At 45.5% G+C, this 7,966-nt stretch overlaps 1 long non-coding RNA gene across 15 annotated transcripts in view; it reads right to left on the bottom strand.

The window, feature by feature from the left end:
* Window positions 1–363: 363 nt before the first annotated feature.
* Window positions 364–7,966, bottom strand: part of LOC109389024 (uncharacterized) — a 19,201-nt gene continuing 11,598 nt past the window's right edge. For 13 of the 15 annotated variants that reach the window (XR_002125315.1, XR_002125313.1, XR_002125319.1 and 10 more), the window contains one exon: window positions 364–2,341. This is a non-coding gene — a long non-coding RNA (uncharacterized LOC109389024). The remainder of the gene's footprint in view (window positions 2,342–7,966) is intronic. The other 2 variants (XR_002125320.1, XR_002125323.1) reach the window with 2 other exon arrangements.

The following is a 7,966-nucleotide window of genomic DNA, read 5'->3' as shown; positions in this document are numbered from 1 at the left end:
CATTTATCACTAGAACTGGAAGCAATCTTATTTTTTTAAACTGTTTAATGGCATCAACTAAATTTTCAAAATTAAATAAAAATTCATCTTTTAAAAATAATTTCAATTTTTATACTTGTTAGTGATAGTTTCTATCTTCCCTTTTAATATTAGTATTTTTAATATTTTTTAAAAAAGTAACTTTGAAGACCATATGAAAAATGTCGATTTGTGTCACATTTGCTTTGTTTTTTGATGTAAATATATTTAAGTTGTATTTACTTTAAATAACACTATTTCAATTTTTAATCTTTAAATCACTGAGAAATATAAGGCAAGATCATGATAGGAATAAAAAAATAAATAAAAAGTGAAGCTCAGAAAAGAAAAAAATACTGAAAAGAAAAAAAGAAATAGAATGTCTTCATATAGGTGGTTTACCTAATTTTTAAAGCTAGGAACAAAAATGAGAAGTCTGTTTCAGGCATGACCCACTTAAAATTTACTAGTAAGACATTATAAATTCTATATTTAATAAAGTTTTAATTACTGATCAAAACAATGAAAATGAGCAAGAAAATTATTCTAATCAAATTCACAACTTCTGGAGGTTAGCTGAAATCCCCAGAACCTCATATTCTTTGTTACATGAAGATTTAATTACTGATCAAAGCAACGAGAATGAAAAAGAGGGTTGTTCATAGCAAATTCACCACTCAGAAGCAGCAAGTACAGCTCTGGCATCCCAGTAGAAGAGGAAGAAAAATCCATTCATGAAATTAGCAAATTGGACGAGAAAGATGAGACCTCTGGAGCATTGCTCATTTATTCTGGGATGACTCTAAAAACGGCGGCAAAACCCCTTCGGCAGTGTGAGAATGTTTCCACCAAAACGCGATCCGATTCAAATTAGCGAGTGCAACTTTTCTTTGGGTGGCCATGGCAGAAAACTTAGTATTCACATTTAGAGCAGCAGCCTTCCTATGGAAAAAGAATCTTTTCAAGCAGGCTTTCGTAATCTAAGGCAAAAGACAAAGAAGTTTGTTACATGTGTTACATCACTCACAACCAATTTTCAAGATCAACTTTGGCCAAAGTAGTTATTTGGATTTTTTACTAAAACATCACAAAATGTCACTCACACACATATGAAAAAAGTACACATATAAGAACTAGAAAGTTAAAAATGGGCTGAATAAATAGCAAACCGCCAACACTGCTCAACAATGACAAGCAGATGCCAGTTTAAAGCACCGTTGTGATGCTCTGGAAAAATATATTTTGGGTCCAATATTTAGCTGAGTTAACAGATTTTTAACCCCAGTTCATCCGGTGACATCCCTGGAACTCCGACACTTTCCTTTCTCCTCATCTGGGCACGTTTTAACTCAGCCATCTGTGAGGTGGGAATGGGGGTCAGGGGAGCACCCAGCACTGGCCTTCCCCGCAGACCCCTGGGGCTGAAGCTGCCGACTGAGTGCTCAGCACCTGCCCCTGGACCCCTCCCCTGACCTCCTGTCTGCTGATGGCTCCCGTACAGCAGGCCCTCTCTGTCCCAGGTGCCTTATTTCCCCCCCAGGACCTGGTTGAGAAGATGGCCAACTTGCGCTACCCCAGGGGGTCTGACTCTCTCCCCAGCTTCAGTTCAATAATCCCAGGGCCCAGTGTATACCCCTAGGACTGCAACGGTGTGTTTGGAGCACTATGATTGACAGGTCATGGCTGCAATGGAGAAGAAAGGGTTCCTCCGCATTTCCCCAAGGTGGGGTCTGCAGCCAGCTTATAGTTACGCCTTGGTGTCTTGCCCAAGCCCAGGCTCCCTACCTGTAAAGTTGTGGCCTTCCATTTGGAATGAGTTTCTTACAGCTGCTGCAACAAATGACCACAAACTTGGTAACTCAAAACAACACACATTTATTATCTTACACTTCTGGAGGTCTGGCGTCTGAAATGGGTCTCCCTGAGCTAAAGTCAAGATGTTGGCAGAGCTGCTTCCTTTGGAAGGTGCTAGCGTGAATCCATTTTCTTGCCTTTTCAGGCTTCTGGAAGCTGCCGGCATGCCTTGTTTTGTGGCCCCTTCCATCTTCACAGCCGGCGATGGCATGCTGGGTCTTTCTTACCTTGTGCCACTCTGACCCTCCTTCCTGCCTTGCCCTTCTACTTACCAGGCACAGGAGAAGGGTTTGGTGGGACCTGGCTTGAGCTCGATGCCCGTTCCTGAACTCTGCCAGGGATGGGGTAGCATTACTGGCTGGTGTCCACCCCTCCTACCAGAGGGGTGGGATGTAGTGAGGGGCAGCCCACAGCAGAGGCACCGCTTGAAGCAGGAGAGGACGTTTTCTGAAAGGTCTCAAATGCTCTTCTGAAAGGACAAAACAATAAAATAGCAACTACAAGTGTTCATTATTTTAAATCATGAAAAATTATAAAAAATGCTAAGGAAAAATGTCACCCAGAATCCTGTCATCCCACCACAACTGCAGTTAACACTGTGGAATATTTCCTCCAAGTCATTTTTTTTTCTAGGCACACATTCACGCGGCATACAGTCCTCCCATACTGTACAGACAAGTTTGCATCCTGCTCTTTTGACTTGAAATTATCACAGGAGGGTTTTCTCCTTTGACCCTGTTTCCGTAACCATCCACTTCCGTTCCCACTCAGCTCTTTGACAGGAGGATTTGTAGACTTCACAAATAACTGGAAGAAGTATGGGCTTGTTCCATTTGGAGGGATTTGAGCAAAGGGAGGAGAGAGGAATTCAAAGGACAAGCCTCTGTGACCCTCACAGAGCCGCCGGGATGAGCCAATGACATAGTATATGTAAGAGTGCCTGGGACATGGCTATATTTATCAGAGTTACGGTCATGAATCACCAAGCGCCTTTCTAAAATAATCAAGGCCACCAGACAGCGTTTTGTGCCAGAAACTGTGCTCTCTCACCACCCAGTCCTGCAAGGAAAGGAGCGGTTTCACAGCTCCACCGTGGGTCGTGGGTGGTAGGGGTTTCCTGAAGCACTTCCATCTTCAGGTGAGGAGAGGAGGCCATCCTGAGTGCTGCCGATAATACGTGCACCAAAACCTACAGACTTGGAAGCTGCTTCATTGAAATTCACATCAAAACTGAATTCTGGTTTAGCTCAACCTGACTACTATGAATGATGACGATAAACCCCTGGGTCACACAAGGACAGCGAGTAGAACTTGTCTGCTGGCACAGAAACAACATTTCAACTGGAATTAAATTGTTTTCAGTTAACAGAGCTAAATTTTCTGTCATTCTCTGACTTGAGTTTGCTTTCCCTCCCCCCAAGATAACAGTGACTCAGAAAACATAGTGTGCATGCACCGCCGAGGGTGGTGCAGGCTCACTTGGCATCTAGCGGGCCCAGCTTTCCGTGGAGCACAGTCCAAAGAAAGGGGCAGTGCCTCATCCCCCGTAGGCCCCGTCCCTCCTCCCACGTCTCCTGTCCATCAGCAAGTTCTTCCACGTCTGCTTCCAGATCCTCCTCTGCAGAAACACACCCATCTCTCCCCTGCACACCGTTAGCCTCACAGGAGCAAGGGTGGCCTTTTAAAATGCCAAAACGCATGCGCCAGTCCCCTGCTCAGAGCCCACCAACACCTGCCCGTTGCACTGAGATCAAAGTCCCTGCTCTTGGCTGTGGCCCATGGCCCTGCCAATGGCGTCTCTTCCTGACCCGCTCCTACCCCCCTTCCCCACACACTGCACGCCAGCCACTCGCGCCTCCTTTCTAGCTCCTGAACACCCCTAACTCATTCCCGCCTCAGGGCCTGGCACCTGCTCGTGCTCCCGCCTGAGCTGCTGCTCCCCAACTCACTACACCAAAGATTCCAGCTCGAAGTCAAGATTTTGTTCAGTAAGGCTTCCCTGATCCTTGCTGTTTCATGCACTTCTAGTACATTCACTCTTGGAAGGAATCTTGTTTTTTCATTCATGCATGTTTATCTTCTGTCTCCCCAGTTAGAAGTAAGCTCCCTGAAAGCACGGATGTTGTTGCTCTCATCGATAGTATTTATTAAGTACCTTCTGGGTACTTAACACATATTAGTTGAATGACAGTATGAATGAACCATCCATTTCAGAAAAGGCATGTGTTCTGTTAGACACAGAGGGTGATATTTTGGAGTATCGGTTTCACATCAGTCAATATCCCCCCTGGTGTTTACACTAGCTTCCTTCCTGCAGATGAACTTGTCTTTGAGCTACGAAAGGATTCCCTTAACGTTCATTAAGGTCAGGCAAGTGAAAGCCAATTTCTAGTACTGGAAAGCAGAAGCAAGCATCTAACTAAAACATCAATTGCCCTAAGGTGTGAACGTATTTTTAAATTCCCTATTTACTCTTTTGTGGTAGTATCCTTTGTCAAAACCTTTTCTCCAAATAATATTCATGCCTGATAAAAAGAAAAAGAGAGCTTTCCCAGAATACCATAAAACACACCAGCTGGATGGAAGGTAGGAGTTGTTAAGCGCCTTCCTAGCTGGCAGGGCCTGGTGAGTTGGAAGTGAAAGTGGAGAGGGAGGAGAAGAGAAATCATTGGTATATAGGGTTAGAAGATTGTTAGGGAGAGAGAAAGGGGCAAATTTAAATTTAGAGTCCAGAAGCCTCCTTGGAGGGAAGGGGTCAAAATCCTAAACCTTCCTCACCCAGGGTCAAAATGCCTAAAGCCTGCCAGGTGGGCTGGTTGGTACTGGCCAACCTCTCTGATGGGGAAAGGCCCAATCATATGTCTTCCCCCCTTACACTCATGCTTCTGGGAACAGACACATCCTCCCGCCAGGGGCAGGCAAATGACCCATCCTGGACCAATCACAATCCTCCAACACCTGGACGATCATGATTGGTCCAGATAGTCACATGATTCAGTGAGGCCAATCAGAGTCCTTCCCTGAAACTTTGCTGGCTGGAGCAAGAAGAAAGGAGTATCCGTGATCCCTATGGCTAGCAGCCAGAGGGGCTTGAGCTCGAGGTCCCTGAAGAAACCCCCCCCTTGCTCTCAGAGAGAACAGAACACCCGAGAAAGATAGACAAACAGACAAGCTACAGAGTCCTCAGGGTTTCTGGGCCCAGAGCAGGTGCTGGTGCCCACCGGGTAGCCCCTGGCTCATCTGGGCTCTCCAGCTGCAGCAGCCAAAGGCCAGCCTCTCACCTTAAGTCCGTTTGGCTTTCTTCTCTGCCTGGGCTTTCTCCAGCAGGTACAACCCAAAAGTGTAGAGAAGCATAGGTTCCCAAGAGCAGCTCTCACCCAGCAGGGGACGGGAGTTGGTGGGTAAATATTCCAATCCCCGCCCCTCCACAGCCCCCCAGCTTACACTAGAAGACCCTGAGGCTGATCTGCTGGCTTTTCAGAGGCTCTCTGCCAGACAGCCCACTCAGGCTCATCCCTGTGGCTGTGCTCACTTCCCTGCCCACTTTTCCTCTATGTGCTCACTTAGGCTTTCTAGGAACACCTCCTGAGTAAATGATCTGCACCCAAGTCCCTGTCTCAGGCTTAGCTTTCGGGGAACCCAAAGGGGTGGCCTGGCTGTGGTCATCTCGAAACCCAGTTCTGTCTATGCCCTTTTGGGAACTGGATTGCAGAACCTAAAAACTTCCTTTTTGCCTAAACTTGTGGGGTTGAATTGGGCTTCTGTCACTCTCAGGTAAAGAACACTGAAAAAGACCAGGAGGCAGAAGCTAAGGCTCTGGGAGGTGAGGTGGCTGCAGCACCCCATGACCAGGGTGCATCCCTAAAAAGAGGAAGAAACTTCCCCAGACTCCAGAGCATGGTCAAGTCTCAAGGGCACATAAGTAAATTCACGTTTCGTTCTCCCATTCAGCTAAGTGCATACTTACAGATTGGAACTGGTGACCAAATGCACTAGATTTTACTATTTATTTGTATGAACTTGACTGCTTAATTAGCTGCTTACAAGTTTAGTTGAGAGGGTTACTCAGCTGTATGTACACCTATAGGCACAAATCTCCATTTGTCCATTCACACAATCAACAAATAAACCCTAGGAATTTACTTGGATTAAGAACCCAAAGTCTTCTTGAGATGTCATTTTTCAGGGCTTATTTCACTTTGGGTTGCTAGGAGATACATTTTTTTAATCCATTTGCATAAAGACCAGGAAAGCATTTTAATAATGTCAATATATAGCCAAATGGACTAAAGTGCTAAAGTGACTATTTTTCACTGGATAATTAAGCCTCCAAATTTCAATGTTCTAAAAGAGATATACTTGTATTCCATGGAGGTCTATTCCACTTAGGTAGCTAATTATTTTTCAAGAACAACACTGAGTCGTGTTAGACATCTTCTTGCTAATCTAATAATATTAAGCTGCTGGGAGATGGTTCCTATCCTAGCACATAATCAGGAATGAAAAGCGGGTAGGGTTTTAATTGCAGAATTGTGAGAAATTCCTTTTACTAATCACTAGCACGAATCTGACAACCTGTCCAGCAGCCAGGAACTAAATTAAAGAAGTTTTCTTCCTGATATACATGCTGGGAATCTCACTAATTCAAACTGATGGAGAGAAAGAGCCAAACTATTTTGGTAAAAATATCTACTGTAAGACTTACTTAATACTTTAAAATTCTTTTCTTTCAAGTCCAATTAGACTCTTGAGTACTGCCCCAAATGATCAATATAAAAAAAGTGTTAGCCATTTTTATTGTCTCTATAGAAGTACACAGACCAGAAGAAACTTGTAAAAGTCTTTTGAAACGATGTGGTGGAGTGTTTGCAAATGTTTGCAAGGAGAACCCGGTGGTTCTTTCTATGCCTATACCCCAACCTCTCCACACCTAGCTTTACCACGTCTCCCAGCCAGACGCCAGTCTGTTTCTCTGCCCTTGAATTTGGGCAGGCCGTGTGACTTGCTTTGACCAATCGGCTGGGGCGGAAGTGACATTGTGTAAGCTTAGAGCACAGGCCTTAAGGGGCCTTGCAGCTTCCAGGTTTGTCATCTTGGAACGCTCCTGCCACCCTGTCATGAAGCCCCAGCTGGCACTCTAGGGATGAAAGGCCACTTGGGACAGAGCTAGCAGAGGGTTGGCGCCAACTGCCAGGCACTGCCTGGGACCAAAGAGCCCCAGGAAAGCCTGTAGACCACTGGGACCATGTGAGGGACTCCAGGCGAGCCCGGAGGAGGTCCCCGGCTGAGCCCAGAACAAACTACTGACTAAAATGCTAGGTGTTAGACACCACTAAGTTTCAGGGCAGTTTTTAGTGAAGCGATAGATAACTGGCACAAGTAGGTTGTTTCCTTAAATAAATGTAGAAAATTCAGAAATAAAAGTACAAAAAACCAAAAATATCCCCCACAAGCTTACCTCCAATTTTAACTACTATTAGTATGTTGGTATTTTGCTTCCAAACGTTTACTTTTGTTTGTTTTTTACAAGAATGGAAAGAGATTAATATTGGTTTATAAGTGTGCTTTTTAATGCACCTGATATGAACGTTTTTCTGTGTCTCAAAGTAGCCTTTGTTTAGTGTTCTGTAACATGGTGGTCAGTTGGGTACAGTCACAAGAGACACAGGAGAGGCTCAGGTGGACAAAGTTCGTTATACTCACAGGTCCTAGGCCCAGGAGTCACACCATGCCACACAGAGTCACATGGGGAAGCCCGGGGTGCTCAGAAGACAGGGCAGGAGCGAAGGCAGAGCCTCGGCCACAGCCTTTCCCTGAGTTTCCCCTGGAAAGGCAAGGCCGGACGGGTAAACAGTTTAGGATTGGCTAGTTGGAAGAATTTGGCAGGCTCTGGCTCTAGAGGTGGCCTCCAGCTGTCTGCTACCTGGCCCAGGGATGCAGGGGCAGAGGAATATTGCCTCCTGGGGTCTGCAGGCCAGACAGAGGAAGTAAGACCCTGGATTGCTTAGTTTGCATATCAAAGGTATTCTGCCAGCTGAGCCCTTAGCTCTCTAATAGCCCAGCCCCAGAAGGAGGAGTATCACCACCCCTCCCC

The sequence above is a fragment of the Hipposideros armiger genome, unplaced genomic scaffold, assembly GCF_001890085.2.
Source record: "Hipposideros armiger isolate ML-2016 unplaced genomic scaffold, ASM189008v1 scaffold_216, whole genome shotgun sequence".
NCBI classification, from domain to species: domain Eukaryota; kingdom Metazoa; phylum Chordata; class Mammalia; order Chiroptera; family Hipposideridae; genus Hipposideros; species Hipposideros armiger.
Note: the sequence above shows the minus strand (reverse complement) of the source record. Positions and strands in the feature narration are given on the sequence as shown.